At 40.8% G+C, this 18967-nt stretch overlaps 1 long non-coding RNA gene across 1 annotated transcript; it reads left to right on the forward strand.

Moving 5' to 3' along the window:
* The first annotated feature begins 1824 nt into the window (after positions 1 to 1824).
* LOC109855763 lies at positions 1825 to 4940 on the forward strand. The gene is made up of 3 exons (XR_002250332.1): positions 1825 to 2270; positions 3504 to 3672; positions 4104 to 4940. It is a non-coding gene; the product is annotated as an uncharacterized LOC109855763 (long non-coding RNA).
* Positions 4941 to 18967: the final 14027 nt, after the last annotated feature.

The raw sequence follows: 18967 nt of genomic DNA on the forward strand, positions 1-18967 counted from the left end.
CCGACCGACCGAACGACCCTCGCACAAGCTTTGCGAGGAATTCTTTTTTCATATTCACTGGGGAGTGATAGTCCGACGTAACCTAACAAATTTCCAACCTCCTACCCCGCAAGCTACAAGAGATACACCCTCGCTCTCGTTCGCTCGAATGCGCATTTAAATCCTTGAAGGTCCTCGCTCCCGTGCGAACGAGAATCCGGATCCGGAGCGCGCGCTGCTGCTTCCCGGCTTCTGCCATCCGTCCACCGCCGCCTCCGTACGCTATTTCACCCCCGACCACCTCAACCGAAAACCATAGTCGACCTCCACGACCGCCCAGGGACCGATTCTTCCCACGCACAATTTACAGTTTCACATTTTATTCCCATCGCGCGTTCGACAGCGGCGGGGAAGGGGTTTCGCCAGGATAAACTCGTTTCTCCCTCCCAATCGCCAATCATCTTTCCTCCAGGATCTCCGCGCGGTTTTCTTACGGAAGGGGAACAAGGGGAGGATTCGAACCAGAAGTCTGCGGAATTGTTATTTATGACATCGGAGTCATGCGGGGAGACAAGTTTGACTCTGTCGCTTCGAAATAATCGTAACGAACATTAAAGTCAATTACAAATCCCATTCGTTTTATTTTTTTTTTTTTTTTTTATAGCGAAAGTAAAGTACACACGTGCGGTTTTAAATGGAATCTATTTTTTCAAATTTACTTGATTAAGATCCACTTTTGTTCGTTGCGCGACGTCAATGAAATTCCCATTTCTCTATTCACACTGTAAATTGATACATGCGTGTAGCGTGCTCGTAAAACTACATTAGTACTAAGCTGTGTGTGTGTGTGTGTGTGTTACTTAACGCATACTTTGCACGCATACCTGCATACATGATATTCAATTGAGCGTAACGAACGAATATTTTCTCGTAATTGAATAATCAGCAGTTGGTCTAATATTAATCTATTTGAGATAACGATCGGACACAGATCATTTATCATGTGTAAACCGAACGAAAGACGCGTGATTAATTCACACAGTTTTCTAAATAATTGTCAGAAAAATTAATAGAAAATAAAATACCTGATCTTATTAAACCATGTTTGATCGTAAATATAAAGAAACAATTAAATAAGTTAGCAATGCAAATTTATATGCTAAATATTCATTTCACTAATTTTTGAGATGTTTATTATACAACGCTAATTGACGAAGAGTGAGTAAGAGAGAGAGAGAGAGAGAGAAAGATATACAGTCCAGAAATAAAGCGACTTTTGCCTCATTTCATAATCCGCTCAATCATGTGGGCGGTCACTGATCTATGCGATCGTGACCAATCGATTGTCTAGACGCGCGATTATAAAATACGTAATAATTTAATTTTTAACGGTCAGCGACTCGGCGCGTGAGGCAGACGCGATCACGGTTTTCACGCTCGATCGCTTTTCTTATTTAAATCACCGATAATCGTTCTTGTACAATGGTTAATAATAGTTTTCGATTCGCTAAACAGCTTACGATGTTACTCTTCTTATCGAATTCTCTATTACACCATAATTAGCAATTTTTGAAGTGGCAAAAAAACGTTTGATTTTTTAGATACGGTTACAGATAATATCAATTCAATAAAATTATGTTTTTAAATAATTTTTTAAGCATAATATTTTTAGTGATACTGATGCCCATAAAATCGACAACACATATCGATAATCCGTTCACGTGGATTTGTTTCTATTTCATAAAACTTACATAGATAAAACTTAATTGCGTGCGCGGCGCGCACTCTTGTTACGATTCTAGCGCGACATTTCGTTTTTTTTTTTTTTTTTACAGCACCATGGCAGCTGTAAGAGCGACGACGAGAAAGAAAGGAGATGACGAGAGAGAGAGATGAACCAATCGACGGGGCAATAACAGAGAATGAAAACGACGACTGAATCACCGTGCGCCGCGAGAAGACATTAAAATGCCGGCGAGAGCTCTGCAAAAATCGGCACGAAGTGGGAGGCACCGCGCTTTTGCGTCACGGTCACGCAAATCCGCCGCCGATTGGCACGAGTTACGGCGTCGCGAAACGCTTGGCCGCGGACACGCCCGGAAGTCAATGACGGATCGGCATAGGAAAGAAACGGACGAGCCATTAACCGGCGAACAGAAGAAACGGTCCGGCGATTGCCGTGACGAGAATCCTCCGTTGCCCGATGTTGATCAACGCTGTTGATCCCTCACGAATCCGAAAAACGATCGGCAAAAATTATATTCAAAATACAGAAACCGATCCGTACGAAAGTAAGTGTTAGCGTGAGTAGCGTGCGTCGTTCGTCGAAAAAAACATCTCAACTTGATATAAAAAATATCGCGGTTGCATCCAAACAAAGTTGTCATAATTAAATCTGCGATTATCGCAGGTACAGATTCGACACGTCGGTTAAGAACATGTTCGATAACGAGTCGGTCGTGTTGGCTACTTTCCTCTGGAAATCGGAGAAACGCTCGAGGGAACGCTGCACGGGATCTCGTTAATGCGCGAGCAATTTATGCCTTGGTGTACGTTTCCACGTGGTCGATTACCTATATTTATGATTTCCACATATACGCCCGATTCGCTTTCAGCGAGCATACAGACCCCACGTCGCGGCGCGATCGCGTTCTGGTCGAGCGCGAACGCGATAAGTTAATTAGTGCCGGTGTAACTTGGTCTACGATTAATCGAAACACATCGTATACGTATTAATTGGACGACGAAGACACAGGTGCAGTCAAAACAGTTACATCTTGCTGAACATTGCCGCGCCGCGCTCGATAGTTTCGACTCACATAAAACACACGTGAGATAATTGTTGAAAACATTATCGTGTTGTATAACCAGCTTAAGTTGTTTGTATGTCCAAGTTTCCATGCTTACAACACAAAACCGATAAAATAAAAACAATTGCAAATGTAATTAGCGAAGTATAAGAGAAGAGAGCTGTGTTGTCTAGAAGATACACTCCGTAACAAAAATTGTCGCCAATAATTTTTTTACGTTTAAGAGCGATGGAATATTTCGCTGCGACCGATGCGTGTTAGTCTTTTTTTTTTTTTTTTTTTGGAGACTTTCTTAACGATTCTCCCGGAGTTACTTGCTGTCTACATCCGATACTCCCGCAAACAATATTACATTAGCGACCTGACCAAACACCTACTGACGTTTCGGCGACGATGACGAGCTGACACGCGTTCCGGTTCTTGTCGCTTTCCGCCCAACAGTTTCGACGCCATTTATCCATATTATCCTTACTCGTATACTTTTACCAAAATTGTCGGTTGATTAGCGTCTAAAGGAGATTGACTTACGAGACTAGTTGATATGACGACGTATCACACACTTTTTGTCTGAAGATAAATCGAATATCTGACAATAACAGAACAATATCCCGTGTAATAAAAATAAACGATCTTATTAAAAATGACCAAAACCTCTCGCGGAACCGATTTATTACCGCGTACGCGTGCACTACAGATCTCACGTGTATATTTCAGAAATACGATGACTCAGAACAATATCTCCGGCGACACGAGAATGACGTTGATGTTATCAGAAAACCGAAGTCAGAATTAATTTCCTCAAACACAACAACGGCGACCATCGCGTAGGCGGAATTAGGTGTTCTCCATTAGCGGGCCCGACCCTGTTTACATTCGCTGACCGGTAAGTAGCAATAAATATTTGGTCGGGGACGACCACGTAGCGCGCAATTATTAAGTAACACATGGCTCCGGATGTGTTTCCGTCAGCCGGGCTTAAGTGTCCGTATGCACGTTATACGGCTATTCTAAAAGGTTTTGCTTCTGCATTATTGATTCATTGCTCTCGGCATTACGCGATTGGTGGTCGCGTTAAATTGGTCGCTTTTCTGTCAGAATTGCGCACAATGAATGTTTCGTCAATCAACATTGAACATGCGATTCACATTTATCTACGCATCGAAGCAATTGTTGACGTGTGCGCGCGTGTGTCTCGATATACAATTTAATTGATTTCATCATTACAATTGAACGATTCTTTTTGTTTGTTTTATTTAAATATATATTTAAGTTCGCGTGTTTAGTGTGTTGAAAATGTATTTATTAATGTTTCAGAGAGAAGAGTGAGAAAAAAGGAAGCAATCGCGGTTTCCCCATTTTCAATTCATACGGGCGGAGAGGTCCCTTTGTGTCATCTATCCGTTTCCGCGAGGAGTCGCACGCAACAAGAAGCCGGGAAGCCGCGGTGGTCGGCGGCCGTCATTGATCTCCTGTTAGAATCGGATCACTTGGATGTAACAAGATAAATAGTCAGCGGGACACCGTCGGTGGTCGAGGGTGCGGATCGCGGAGTCATGCTGACTATGTATCTGATCAAGAGAACCGAGCACGCGCGTCCGATCCCGCGGATGTACTTAACGTGTACACCGTGGTGGTTCTCCGGTCGTACGTAACAAGCTGATGGGACATTTTTCGATTCACTTACACACCGGTCGACGGAAAGAGGGAGTTATCGCCGATCATGCCTCCTTCGCAGGAGCGACGAACTAAATATAGCTAGGTAATTCTAGCCTTGGCGTATTGTTTTACGTGAACGAAATAGCGATCGCTCGTAATCGATCTTACGTTTTAAGTTTTCGCGCGGATCGGGGATAGAAAAAAGCGATTAAATGATTGACTAAGGATTATAACGCGGCAAGAACTATGTCGAATTGCTCGTCATCCGACCGCGCGAACGGATCTCACGAACTAACGACAAATTTTCGCTTTAACGTTTCTCATAACGTGCTCAGCGACGAGGAACTCGCCTTCCCTCGATTTCCGAACAGCGCGAGCCCGATCGACTTTTTATGCCGGCCCACGGTTTTTGCACGATCATCGGGACTTTCGTCACGGCAACACCCGGGGCACGTGACGCCCGTGAACATGGCGTTACAGGTGTTCGCGCTCATCCCCAGGACGAGCTTCCTCCCCTCCTCCCTTCCTTTCTCCCCCCCGCACTTTCGATTCGGTGACATCCTTTCGAATCGATTCGTCAAACTTTTCCTCTCTCGCACTTTTGCCGCAACTCGTCTGTACCACCCGCGAAACAGGAACCTTCTGGGAAAACGTCGACCGATCGCGCGAGATTATCGACTGATCGATCGGTTCGTTCTACTTCTAAACGCTCGTTCCTCCGCTGTGCAACTCACACCGGCGTTTCGCGTTTTTCTATCCTCGCGGCCAATAACTTCGTTAAGTGTTTTTCTTCGGAATGCAGAATCCGGTGATTTCCGGAAGTGGTCTGATGTAGAACGATCAAGACTGGTGCCCTTTTTTTTCCGACCGGGTGCAACGTACCCGGTTTAATCGCGAAATGTCACGATTGACATCTTTTGCAAAGTTGCGGTAAGAAAATTATGTATTCAAGATCGCAAAAAATTAAAGCAAAAACGTAACAATTACTCGAAAACAATTGGAAGAAGAAACTAATCGATTCAAAAGAAAAGGTAGAAATTAGAAACTCGGTTTTTGCGAGACAATCAGTTGTACATATATTCGCTATTTCGTCTTGTTACAAACCACACAATTTCAAGTGGTTATAGTAAAACAAAAACTGTTTCCTGGTAAAACAGGCGAGGAAAGAGAGAGATAGAAAGAAAGAGTGTGATCGGTTACATGCGCGAAGGTGGCGGGCATAAACGATGAAAGGAGTGGTCCGGGAGCGTTAGCGGAGGAGCTCGTCTCTGCTCGGTGAACCGTGGATTAAGATAAACCCTTCATCGGTTTCTTGTCGAACGATTCCTCTCGTCCTTTTGTTTGGCGCAACTCGCAGATAGCGCTGGGCTTAAAGTACTTTCCGTTCCCGCGCGGAAATTATTTAACGCCGGTATATCTGCTTGGGACGCGCGCTCAAAAGATTTTTAGCGCGATAGAAAGTAATAGAAAGCCCAGAGAAAAAAGCAAGAAAAGAGAGAGAGAGAGAAAATAATGCGAGTATGCGAAATGCACATTATCGCGGCGATGAATAAACATTGCTCACGCGCGAAAAATAATCGGCGCGGGAAAGTGCGTGTTTGCAAGTTTTATTTTTAGAAATCTTGATATCTCTGTTTTATGGGGCAATTTGTGCGTCGGCGATCGCTGATTCGCGATACAAATGCACGAAGCAATCTTCAAAATGAGAAAATTTAAAGTTCGAAAAGTGTATTTTTTACATGTTACTTATCTTGTGTTTGTACAAAATAAATTGTTTTTTTTTTTTTTCATAAACTCCTTCTTTTAGCAAATTTTTATACAAATTTATAAATATTATTGTACACATTAAAAACCAATTTGATAACGCTCTTTCTCTTGCACTAACTTATCATGATAATAACTCGACAAGTAGATACAAGTAATGTAGATACAATATTTTTTTTTTCACATTTATCTTATCCATCGTGATAGCTTTGTTCAACGGTAATAAATTGCAAAAATGTAAATTTTTATTGAATACACTTATCAAGAATCTTGTGCTTGTAACAATTATCGATTGCATTTGCGCGTTGGATAATAAAGTAATAAAATTATCTCAATGAAATCTCTCAAGAGCATCGAACAACAATTTTTTTTTTTTTTTTTGACTGAACATTTTTGCAAAGTCTTGTTTGCAATTCAATGTCTCTTTGTGCAAGAAATTCTCGATATTGCTTGTTATAGCAAATGCGAAATTGTTGTTATATGTACGTCGTTATAATTGATCAAAGAGCAGCATCGGACACTTCAATTGTCCTTACCATTAATATAGAAAGCTGTATCGGTCTTACACGAAGTGGTAACTCACCTCCGCAACAACAATATCGCTGTCATAATTGCGGTTACGTCATACGGAGCAATTCGATCAAAAAAAAAAAAAAAAAAAAGAAAAAAGCAGAATGAGTTTTATCTCAATTTAAACGCTTTTCATCGATCTTCATTCTTTCACAAACGATATTATTACGCTCCAGAAGCAATTTACGTTGTATACATCCCAAAGTTTGTCGGGGTGCCGTTGAAAAGTTTACCGATCCAGAAATGCGTCTGTGCCAGAGGGCTTTCTGTGTTGGTGAACTTCCAGCAGGATTTGATATCCCCTGAGTTCAGCCTTACATATACTTCATACAGGGTGTCTCGAAACTCAACATTTCTCTCAACATTTCGCCCTTCGGTCGTCGCACTCGTTCGTGTATTCAGTAATCGTCGACGTCGAGCGATTGCTCGAGTACGAACACGTTTCTCGAAAATTAAAGGTCAATTACATCTTCGTTATCGTTTTTCGCACTTTTGACAATTTCGAGTTTTCAAAATTTCCTCGTGCGTTAAACGTTCTCGTATGAAAAAATTGATCGGCGTCCCGATTCACAACACGGATTTGTTTCACAAAAACGATGGTTTTCCGAGCACCCTGTATATCGAGCAAGTGGCTATTGTTCGCTAGTACACGAGGGCTCATATTTTTCCGTATTGTTTTGTTTCTTGAAACCGGTGTCCTCGAGTCGACAAGAACGGGTGGTCGAAGGATTTCAGTAGATAGGTCCGAATGTTATACGTGTTTGGCGGTAGAGAAACAACGGTATGATGGCCCGTTTAACTCGTCTCCGATCTCGCCGGGATCCATAACTCGCCGCGTGCGACTCTTCCTTCTCTCTCTTGGCGGAGCTTCAACCCCGACCAGACGCGTCTGCCAGAGGCCGTAGACTTATGGGCATTACGGATCGGCTTGGTTTTCTCTGCACAAAGAGGAACGTCATCGTGTTTCGAAGAGCGTCCGTAACCTGTCGGACGGAATGCGACGACGTATGCTACACACTCGTCACCAATCGTCGGACAGCGAGAGCGTGGCTCACGAGAATGGAGAAGGAGGGAAAAGAGGAAATCACACATCGCCGAATCGATAAATTCGTCAAGCGAATTTTGACGTCGAGATTATTTATGAGATGTTTTTTGATCGGACGATAACACGACGACGCGTCGCACCGCTTCGATAGAATTTCTCAGCTAGTCGGTGTTCGAGAGAAACACGCGGAAAAATGATTTTCTTTGCAGCTTCGTCTCGCTGCCGCGAGTGTTTTAAACAATCCTATTATTTTGCTTTGGAAAACTGACACCGCGAGAGATCCGATCTTCCATTTCGAATTGAATGAGAAGTCGAAATTTTTTGACCGAACTTGTTCCCGAGCGATATATCACACAGAGAAGATAGTCAGTTTGCTGAGTCAGACATAGTGACACGTTTATATGTATAAGTGAAACTCTTTTTTGTAACGGCTAAACGCTTGTGATTTACTACGGAAAGTGTGAAACAAATCGTCTACGCGATAATCGCGAATCGTTAATATACAGATCCGTCTTCTTCTTCTTCGAGAAACATCCGCGATGATGAAAACGCGCGCGCGATGGCGGATTCCGAGCGCGAAAGAAATCGACGATTTTCCACGTATCGAACGATCAATATTCAACGTGCATGTTAATGCTCCGATTAAAGAGCTATATGTGCCAAGCCGGACTCGCGCGCTCGTCGTATCCTTGCATACGCGAGATGCCGGGTAGGTCGCTTTTTCCATAGATTTTGTAACAGCGCGTCCGCGATTCAAGCCTCATTCGTATGCGGCGCGTGTGATCGCGAAGCTTTATAAGTAACACACACGTATACATGTAATGACGTATCTTGTCATGGCGCGGAATAGTTTTCTCGGCTCTCATTGTGTCTCGTTTAAAGAGAGGCCGCGCGCGCGCGCGCGCTTTGCGAAGCGTTCGCGAAGCTAATTTATCGATGCCATCAGGGAAATTCCGCGCGTCCGGATCTCTCCTCCCGGTCTTTTTCCATCGTATCCGCGTAGCACACGCCCGAGAAACTAATTTTTCTAGGAAAACACATTGCTCTCCCTTCGTTCGAACTTCGACTTGCGCATTCCCGAGGTATACGCGGACATTTTTAATTTTTCTTGTGATATGTTTTGTCGAAATGATTATTTTCTTTTTTGGTCAGAAAGAGTAATTTTGTTCGATTGATTTAAAACCTCTGACGCAGGTTTTACCTCTACGTGCATAAAGTAAGGCAAGCATATTAGAACGTGGCATAGTTAATCTAATTTTATTGGATAATCCCGATAGCGAGTCGCTATCCGATAACGCGGATAAAAAAATGTCTCACGTATGTGTACTCGCTTGAGATGAACGTACGTATAGGAGAATTTTCTTAATGTAAGGTTAAATCTTGTTTATTCAATTTCGCAATTCCAAGTAATCGGATAAGACGGACGCGATAGCGTTTCTTTATTTTCGCTTATTGCTTTTTTAATATGCTATCATCGCGGTCAATCTGAAAATTGTACATATAAGGTTTTACTAATCTCTCAATATAATGTTGGATATTATATATAATCTCAATTTATCAGTGCGTTTCTCTCTCTCTTTCTCTCTCTCTCTCTCTCTCTTTTTCTTCTATAAACGCCCGCGCGTATTCCTAATTAATTACAAATATTTATTGCCTCTTCTCATGCACGCGAGCGCGCGGCGCGGAAAGCAATTAGCGAAACGACCGAGTGAAAAAATAAATACGATATATCTTTCAGTCTTGCGAGCTCGGCTCGATATCCGCGTCAGCGTTCTCGCTAAAGGCGCACCGGCACTCTCTCAGACACCGTCTGGATAATATCTCCGTCATAATTAGTTCATTAATGTTAGATACACATTCCGCGTATTCAATTTGCCGATATTATACGCGCGGTGTGCGAACACGCGTGAATACGCGTCCATCGTCGCATACGTCTCCGGTGCGAATGAGAAATTAAACTTGTGCCAGGTGGTCCCCCGATGCGTGTGATAGCAATACATATTACTTATTACAGCTCGATACGCGAACTGCGAACTGCAATTCAAAATTCTGACAAGTCAACGAACCTCGTTTTATCGAATTGCGAATTTGTTGTCACACGAGAGAGACCACAGCGCAGATACGTAGTAATGGCAAAATGACTCGAGAGGAATAGCGTTCTTCGGTAGCGATAAAATCATAGATACAGCATTGCTCACGATAGCGCGCTCTGTATCTGAAAGTCATTACGATTGGCAAATTAAATTTCTAATAACTAAAGTAAGTAAAGCAATAAATACATAATGTATATCCAACGAGTTTTCCACACACACACGCGCGCGCGCGCGTCTAGGTCTCTCTCTCTTTCTTTCTCTTCGTTTCAACGGTATGTGAATGTGTACACAAAGACCTTGCCCTGCAGTTCCATGAAATAACGCATCAGTCCGAACGCGCGTCATGCGCGGTCCCGGATTTATTTGCGCGATCGATGCAAACTGTTCCCGACAGGAACATTGACTTGGTTTTTGCGAACCACGCGACATCGTCGACAGGCGAGGCACGCGAAGAAATGCAAACTCGAAGTCGAGGAGTTAAACGGCAGGAAACTCGCCGTGGGAAACTCGCGGAAGAGCGAACTGCATCAATAATGTAACGATTGAATGTTCGTAACGAAACGCTTTTGTTCGTGTAATAACACAACGAAAGCAGTTCGACAAGAATACGCGACATAAATTCTTTCACGTCGAGATTATTGTGAATTTACGTTTATATATATTTTTTTTCACGATTTCCGCATGTGCGATGCGATGCGATGCGATGCGATGCGATGCGATGCGATGACGGCGACGTATCTATTAAATATTTACACCCGCGACAACGATAATAAAATCGAAGAGATATTTGAACTATGTAGATCACTTCCGTTCTTTTTATCGCGTTTTTATCTCACGCTCAATAAACATATATATCTCGAATCGACGTTTTTCTTGATAATTTTGAGTCGATTTATTGCTCCATCACACGTTTTCTGCTGCGTGCATTACTCATGGCGATAAAAAACATACGAATAAAGATGTCAATTATTTTATATGCACAAAAAACTGATGTGTATACATAATTGAAACTACGTCAACATGTGTATGTTTTGCGATTATTACAATTATATATATATACATCTACGAAATTGTACGCAGCATTAACATAGAAAAATATATTTTACAATCACAGAACTTTGCAAAGAGTCGAAGATACTTATCGCGGCAAATAAAAAAAAGAAAAAAAAACCGCGCATGCATAAGCACTATGGGTGGAGAGATCATAAATATTCTTCTGTATATACATATATATGCCGGTGCGCAAGGAATCACTCAAAGAGTGCGGATACTTCCTGCTCTCGGGGGTTTTTCCGAGTAAACGGAATACGCGCAACTCGTTTCCTCTTCTAATTTCATTCAATTACACTGTTTTATGCAAACGGGCAATCGCCGACGGTAGCCGGTTAATTACCGCTTGAATATAGAACTCGCGGAATATGGCCAATTCTCTTTTTCTCTTTCTCGCTCCCTCCCGTATATTTATCTCGGCATAGATACAATTAAGAATATTCCACCACGGCGGTTCCGTGACCAAACTCCTTCTTCTTAATATTCAGAACGTCTTATCTTCGGTGTGTGTTCTTTCCGTCAGTAATTAACCGGATGATGTATCATTCCGCGAGCAGTAAAATAATACGTTCTGCGGGATACTTGTCAATGATCTCGCGCTCTCGGTGGTGGAATCGTACACAATGTGCGAACGTATCTTTACATCTTCCCGAACATTCGTTAAGCCAAAAGCCAACGTATGTATATGCAACCCTCGTGATTATTCGTATATTCGATTTATACATATTCACTCCGACAGCGATATAGCTTACGCTTCGCTGTGCAAGCTCATTATTTATCGCGCGCGATAATAAAATATATTCCCCGGATTCTCTCTAACAATTTTTTATAATTAATCCGTATGGGGTCTTAACATAGTTGCATCTAATAATAAAGAAGAAATAGATAAATTTAAAAACGGGTGTACTGATTTTATAATTAACTCCTCGCGCGTAATTGGATTAATAATTCAAATAAATTAATACGGAAACCAGCCAATTAGTATAAAGTGATAAAACACGGCGCGCATTACATTTCCTTCCGTCTCTCTCTCTCTCTCTCTCTCTCTCTCTCTCGTCGTTTCTCGAAGCGCAATCTTAGCGAACATTTCGGCACATTTGTATGCGCAACGAAAGTAATTATCGAGGTTCAACAACACAGACACAGAAGATAAATGATATTATTGAAGCATTGATAAACGAACCCGATATGCATATTTTTTTTGCTTCACATAGTTGCCATTATCGCATATCATTATCTAAAGGGAAAACTTCGTTAAAAGTTTTTGTTATTACACGTATTCTATAAAATTATAAAATATATATCGCATTTTTTTCACGATGTTCAATTATTATTCAATTGTTTTTCGTCAGTTCTGTATTTCCGCTGTGGTTTTCTCTCTCTCTTCGACATATTTTCATTATCTTTCTACCATTTAGTATTATTTATGTGATACTAGCACAACACAGACGCGCTACGCGCACGCTATTATTATTTTTAAATTAATAATAAAGAAGAATAAGATTCTTCGGGGCTCAGAAGTCTTTTAAATTAATGAATTAAATTCGGGTTGTATGAGCCGTTTGCAGGATGTTGTGCAGAGAATGTGCTTAAATATATATATATATATATATGTATACACATATATTTGACGAAATAATTTTTTTCCTCCATATAGGATGCCAGATTTGCATCACGTATGTATGAAGAACCCCGTATACCCCCTAACTAATTTTAAAAATTACTACTAATTTTTTTAATTTTAAAAATATTGCGAAACAAAACCCCTCAGCCAGGAGTCGAACCTGNAATCTCCGGCTTTCCGGGCCGTCGCCTTCCCTGTTAGGCTACCGAGACACTTGGAGTTTTGTCTCGCATTATTATTTTTATTTTAACGTGTTGTGTCAGTGAACACAATCTGTCATCGCAATGACAGCTAGTATATACGTCTTACAAACTATATATAATACATATGAGAAATGTCAGAAATAACGCATAAAAATCACACTCAAAAAATAGTGAAAGAGGAAAAACAACACGTGACTAAAGACACGTGACTGTACTTCAGTCACGTGGTGTTTTTCCACTCCTCCCTGTCACGTGACTTTAGCTACGTGTTGTTTTTACTCTTCTCTCTGTCACGTGACCTTACTTTGATCACGTTTTTAAAGACACGTGACTTATTACTGAAAGTACAATCACATTATACTTTGTCACGTGGTATTTTTTTTCTTTTCCCTGTCACGTGACTTTATAAAACGCAAAAATTATTTGTTTTTTAGTGTTTTGTTTTGAAGCGATTGAGACTAAAACGAATGTAATCGGTTCAGTTCTTGAGATATTGCTCCATGAAAATCTCCTCACTTCTCAATCGCATGAATTTCGCGTATAAGAAGCACTACCGTGCCTATTGATTTGTACGACATAAAGAGATAAAAATGTCGAGATAAAAATGGCAACAATCAATATCGACAAAATCGATTGTGATTATTTACACTCGCGTTTTTTCTGATACGATATAAGATTCGGTTGTTTTTAAGATTAAGATAATGAGATCCCGGACAAAATCGAGAATTTTTCGATTAACGACGAGCTAGATATCGTACAACAGCTTGTCAAGGATAAACCGTCGGAAAAAGTATCGTGTCAAAAATTTTGAACAGATTCCGCGAATCGGACTGTCAAGGAAATGCGAGCGTTTCACTTTCTGGGAGACAAATGGACGAGTAGGTACACTGACTTAAAGGAATACATGCTGGCACTGACAAGAGGGAAGCTTTTAATGTGCAACGTCTGCAGAATTGATTTTTCTGCACGAGGTCGAGTTCAACACTCACATGATCGGACATAAAAGAACTTTTCAAATGCGAATTTTGCGCAAACGTGTCACGAACAGATAATAGACACAAACATTTATTTCAATATATTATTTACGGATTTGTTTGCTAAAATTTTATTTTAAAATAAATATAATAATTTGTTCTTTTTTGTTTTTACGAAACTACGTACATACTTGTCATTACGGCCATTTGACACGTATTATCGTTTTCTTTATTAATCAGAAGTGACCTTCATGGCTACATAATACTTATTACTATAATAACGTAATCTTTCTTGTATCAAGAGAGGGAGAGAGAGAGAGAAAGAGAGATAATCAATCCTTGAGGAATCACCTGCATATGTATTTTATTCCGGAGCCTTTTGCGTGCAGACAATGCGAGCTCCAATTTCAGGTAGTTAACGCTAATAACCATTCGTAGATGTAATCGTTTTAATATCAGATCACTTCGAACTTTTTGCTGCACAAACTGCCCTGCTTACTTTGTATTCAGCCTAATGAATGCTCAGCGCGAGGTGCTGTGTTGCATGAAAAATTGCGGTCGATCTATCTAATCTATCAACACGAATCTATATCAAACACGCTGATAAAATCGAGTAACACGGAAGCCCCGAGAAATATTTAACAAACATTCGAAAGATCTGTTTCGAGTATTTTATATATATATATATGATTCCCCCCGTGTGTATGAGTTTAAGAACCATTTTTTTACTCGCTCGTATAACCGGTAATTAGACGGTTTTATCGCAGGGGGCAAACACGCGTTGAAGAAACACTGGAACGAGGCGCGATCCGGGAAAAAAAACGTTCGAGTGCATCGTCCGCAAGAAAAAAAAAAAAAAAATTGATACACCGCCGATCGCTGTGCGATCGCAAGCTGATTCACGCCGACGCGAAGCCACACAAATGCGCGACCTGCGGCAAGAGCTTCCTGAGAGGCCCAGCAGTCCGGACCTACATGATCGTCCACACTCGTCGTGCTCGTGCGATCCCGCTCTGGCTAAGTTCAAGAGGTCGTCGGTACTGAAGACGCACATGCTGACGCACACACGAGCGTGAGAAAATTCGAGCGCAACATCTGCAAAAAGCGTTTTCACCTGAAAGACGCGTGCTCACGTGCTCGCGCGTTATGGCGAATTTCTGAACAGTCTCGTCGCTTCTTTTGATGTTTGATTAGTTTACGAAAAATGATTATAAAATATGTAAAAAGTAGATTGACATAATTAAGCATAACATAATAAAAAATGATTAGTATTATTCTCCACTATTTTTTGCAGGAATCAAACTCCGCAAGAAGATTGTGACAAGTGCTACAGAAGATTCTGGACACCGAAGATAATCGACGTAAGGCGATTCCGAATGCGATTTCTGCAAGCTGCGCTTCAGCGTAGAAGACAAAGCTCACACGAATCACGCGTGATGAAATCTTACAAGTGCGATATCTGTGAACGTCACTTTCGTCGAGAGATATCATTTGAAGCGTGTCCGACACTATTTTGCGATCAGTAAAATTTATTCGAATATCACTTTTTCGACCAAAGTCACATAAGAAGAACACGACTGTGTATATAATAACATAATATAATGTTGTTGTTTAAAATTGTACGAGCCAGAATTTCATATATTTATTTTTTCGCATCACATTGTTAATTGTATGTAAATATATTTTTAACATCTTGTTTGTGCTCGCAGTTGACTTTCACTATATTTGTGTATTTTCTAAACGAGCGTTCCGATATACTCTTCTTTTTATAAATATTAAAAAATATAATAAAAAAATATTTACTTACGTATATCTCGCAATGTAAAATTTTTGAAACCCAAGTATTGCGCGAGCAATTTAATTGTTATCGGTCACGATATCGCTCGTAATGAAACTTTCGATACGACGGCCGATCATTCCATTCGCGATCAAATCTATCCTTTCGCAGATATCTCTCGAGTTTGCATGCTTGTGAGACTTTATATATAATATATATATATATATATAAGGCACATGGCCTTAATAAGCACTTCACCGTAGAACAAAACATCGATTAATCCCACAAAGTGGACGGACTCGATACGGATTGGTTCCGGTGGTGCCACGCCACAGGTCGGTTCGTCATCTACAACGTATCATATATAATCACAGTCTTTACTTGCTATTGTACGAACGTGACCGTCGACGAGATCATCGAACGGCGGCGCAGCAAAATTAATGCAACTTCTAAGACGTAACGGTTCTTCGAAAGTAATTATTTACTTTCTAAGATACATGTACCGACGTTATAATAACGTAGGGTGAACATTCGTGTTTAGACATCGTACATATATAATACATATGTATATATATATAATTGTTTGCGTAACAAACATTCCTGTCGTAGAGAAAGCGATCTCGTAATGTATTGTAGTTCATGCAATTTTTTTTTTTTTTTCACAGACGTAACGAAATTAACACAGTCTAATTTTCTTCTTTAATTTCGTAGATTTGTTTTTTAAAAATTAAATAAAATATCAAGATTCCCTTCAATAAATCGAACGATTGCTTGTAATATGTAAAAATGTTTTAAAGTGCGCGAACGCCACGCTTATATGTATACGTGTACATGATAAATCCGAAATGTTCTTATCAAATCGCATCTCTGATTAACGCGCTTTGTACTTTGAATTCTGCCATTCATCATATTTGTCATTTTTATTATCTCCGCTTTTCTATTTTTATTCCGGTCATGATGTACGTGTAAGACTCAATCCTAGTTTCTTACGCGAATAGATAATTACAATTTCAAATTGAGAACGAACATAATAAAAAAACCACAAAAACAAAGGCCTCTTTTATAATAGATCGCAATGACATAACGACGACTTATGAAACATACACAAATCGATTGTGCAATTATTTTTTTGTTTGTTCCGAAAGCGTCTTCTATAAATAAACTCGTCGCAATTTTGCCCGACTAGATAAAAAGCACACACGTGTGTAATTTATTCCTCGCATATATTACGTCACGCAAGTGATTGTTCAGTGCACGCGTCGTCGGTCCGCAATCGAGACGAAATTTGTTCTGTACTTGTGTACGTGTCACTGTGTGGCCCGGACACATGGCCTCATCCTCGCAACAGGTATACCATTTAAATACGCGGATTTCACGTTCATATCTCTCGCCTAATTATCGTGCCTGGGCGAAATCTACCATCTGACCAGTTCGCGCGTCTACAGACAGAAACGATGCGCGCGGAGAGTCACGCTAAGTCCTAATTATTTAGATAGCGATCATATAACGTTTTAATTATTCCAGTCGCCCACGTTGTTGCTCCGTTCGCCGGTATGCTAATGACACTTAATGCAGATAGCAACGTCGATATTATTTGCCGTAACGGTTGCTATATATGCGAGCGCGCACAATAGTATGCCTATCAACGTTCAACGAACTACGGATTTGGAAACTCGGGAAATATACACGTAACAATATCGCTCGCTTCTTGCGCGAGTTCTTTATGTAATATGTCCGTTTTTTTTTTTTACCACCGGCTGTGATAGAAGTACAATGAGAAGCGCTTAATTATGTAAATGCGATAAGTAGAAGTAACGTGTACGTGCTTCTCTTCTCTTTAATATTGTAAAAGTTACCGCGAGAGAAAATATAAATAAAATATAAGTTATCGAGTAATGACGTTAATGCAATCAAATCCGATTTTGTTATTCTGTCTAAAATACATAGGCGTTGTACACACACGACATAAAATATTACTTTAAAAAAATTTACACAGAGTATATTGAGCAAATAAATTAGTTTCCGCTCTCTGTGCATTGGACTGTTTTTCAACAGCTGTTGTGAGAAAGAACGAAAACACGTGCGCGTTTTGATGGTTCTCTGTATAAAAAACAAAAACAAAAAAAAAAAAATAGAACGAAGCATATTAAATAACGACAATGTCGATTAGTATTGACAACGGCGATTAAAGAGCCCGAATTGCCAGTCGGTAATGACCGAGCAGACTGCGCGAGAGTACAGTGAGCACTGTAATTTCACGGATAATATTTAAATACGGGCTTTTGATAGCCGTCTTCTCTCAGCTGGCATTAGCGAAAGGTCCCGGATGGTCCCACCAATCTCTCTCTCTCTCTCTCTCTCTCTCTCTCTCTCTCTCTCTCTTTCTTTCTGTCTCTCTCCTTCTCTTTTTCTCTTACCGGGAGTTCACTCCGCCTTGAGAGACGAGCAGAGGCGTACTATTTATCGACCTGGTCCCGTCATTATTTCATCGAACTCTTTCATCGTTTCGCCTCGTTAATCGATAACCCGCTACGGCAAAACGGCTGTCGACTCTCGACTCGGCCGACGAAGCGCTGGCCGACCGCTCGAACCGAAGTGCAAATTTGTATTGTACATATTCATTCCGCCGTAATCAAAGTTTCACGCACACACACACACACACACATATATATCTACATCGCCGTTTCCGCTCTCGATTGTGCGCGCTGCCAATTTAAAACAAATATGCGGATCGCGTCTCATCGTAGAAAAAGGAAACTGTAAGCGTGAGAGATCAGTAATATGAAAAATAATGTAGACGTGATTTGCTTAAATATAAATACATGCGAACTGTTTAGCGAACGACCTCGCCTCGCACACACGCTTTTTAATTAACGCGACTTCTGATTGCAATCGGCGCGCCGCCGCGGTTCTGAGGTAAATGCGCATTTAATACACACATGAAAGAAAAAAAAAGCGGAGCTTGGGCAATATATGATCGGCGTATTCTCTAGAGTCTGCACGGGTCTTAGACTTTTGATGTTAGATTTCATCGGTTGATGTGATCTGCAATTTAAGCACCGGCAAAGTGTAATAGCTTAGTTCCCAAGTAAGTTTTAATGTGTACACGTAACGTCGAGAGATTAAACTTCTTTATACGCTTATAAAACACAATATAAACGGTAGATACATTCATATATTCGAATATGTATATTAAATATATATATATAGAGAGAGAGAGAGAAAGAAAGATCGGGGACGGAACAATGTTTTTGCGCGCGCAATCCGATGCGCAATCTAATTGGATATATGAAATTAAGTCGAACAAAATTCCAACAAAAATCCCAGCGCGCGGAATTTGAAATTTATATCTCCTGCGCAAAAGCGGTTTGTTTCGCGTACGCTGCATCCGTCATCTTTTTCTCTATGGAGTAACAGTCCCC

Source organism: Pseudomyrmex gracilis, unplaced genomic scaffold (assembly GCF_002006095.1).
Source record: "Pseudomyrmex gracilis isolate BER0280 unplaced genomic scaffold, ASM200609v1 scaffold_98, whole genome shotgun sequence".
Classification (NCBI taxonomy): Eukaryota; Metazoa; Arthropoda; class Insecta; order Hymenoptera; family Formicidae; genus Pseudomyrmex; species Pseudomyrmex gracilis.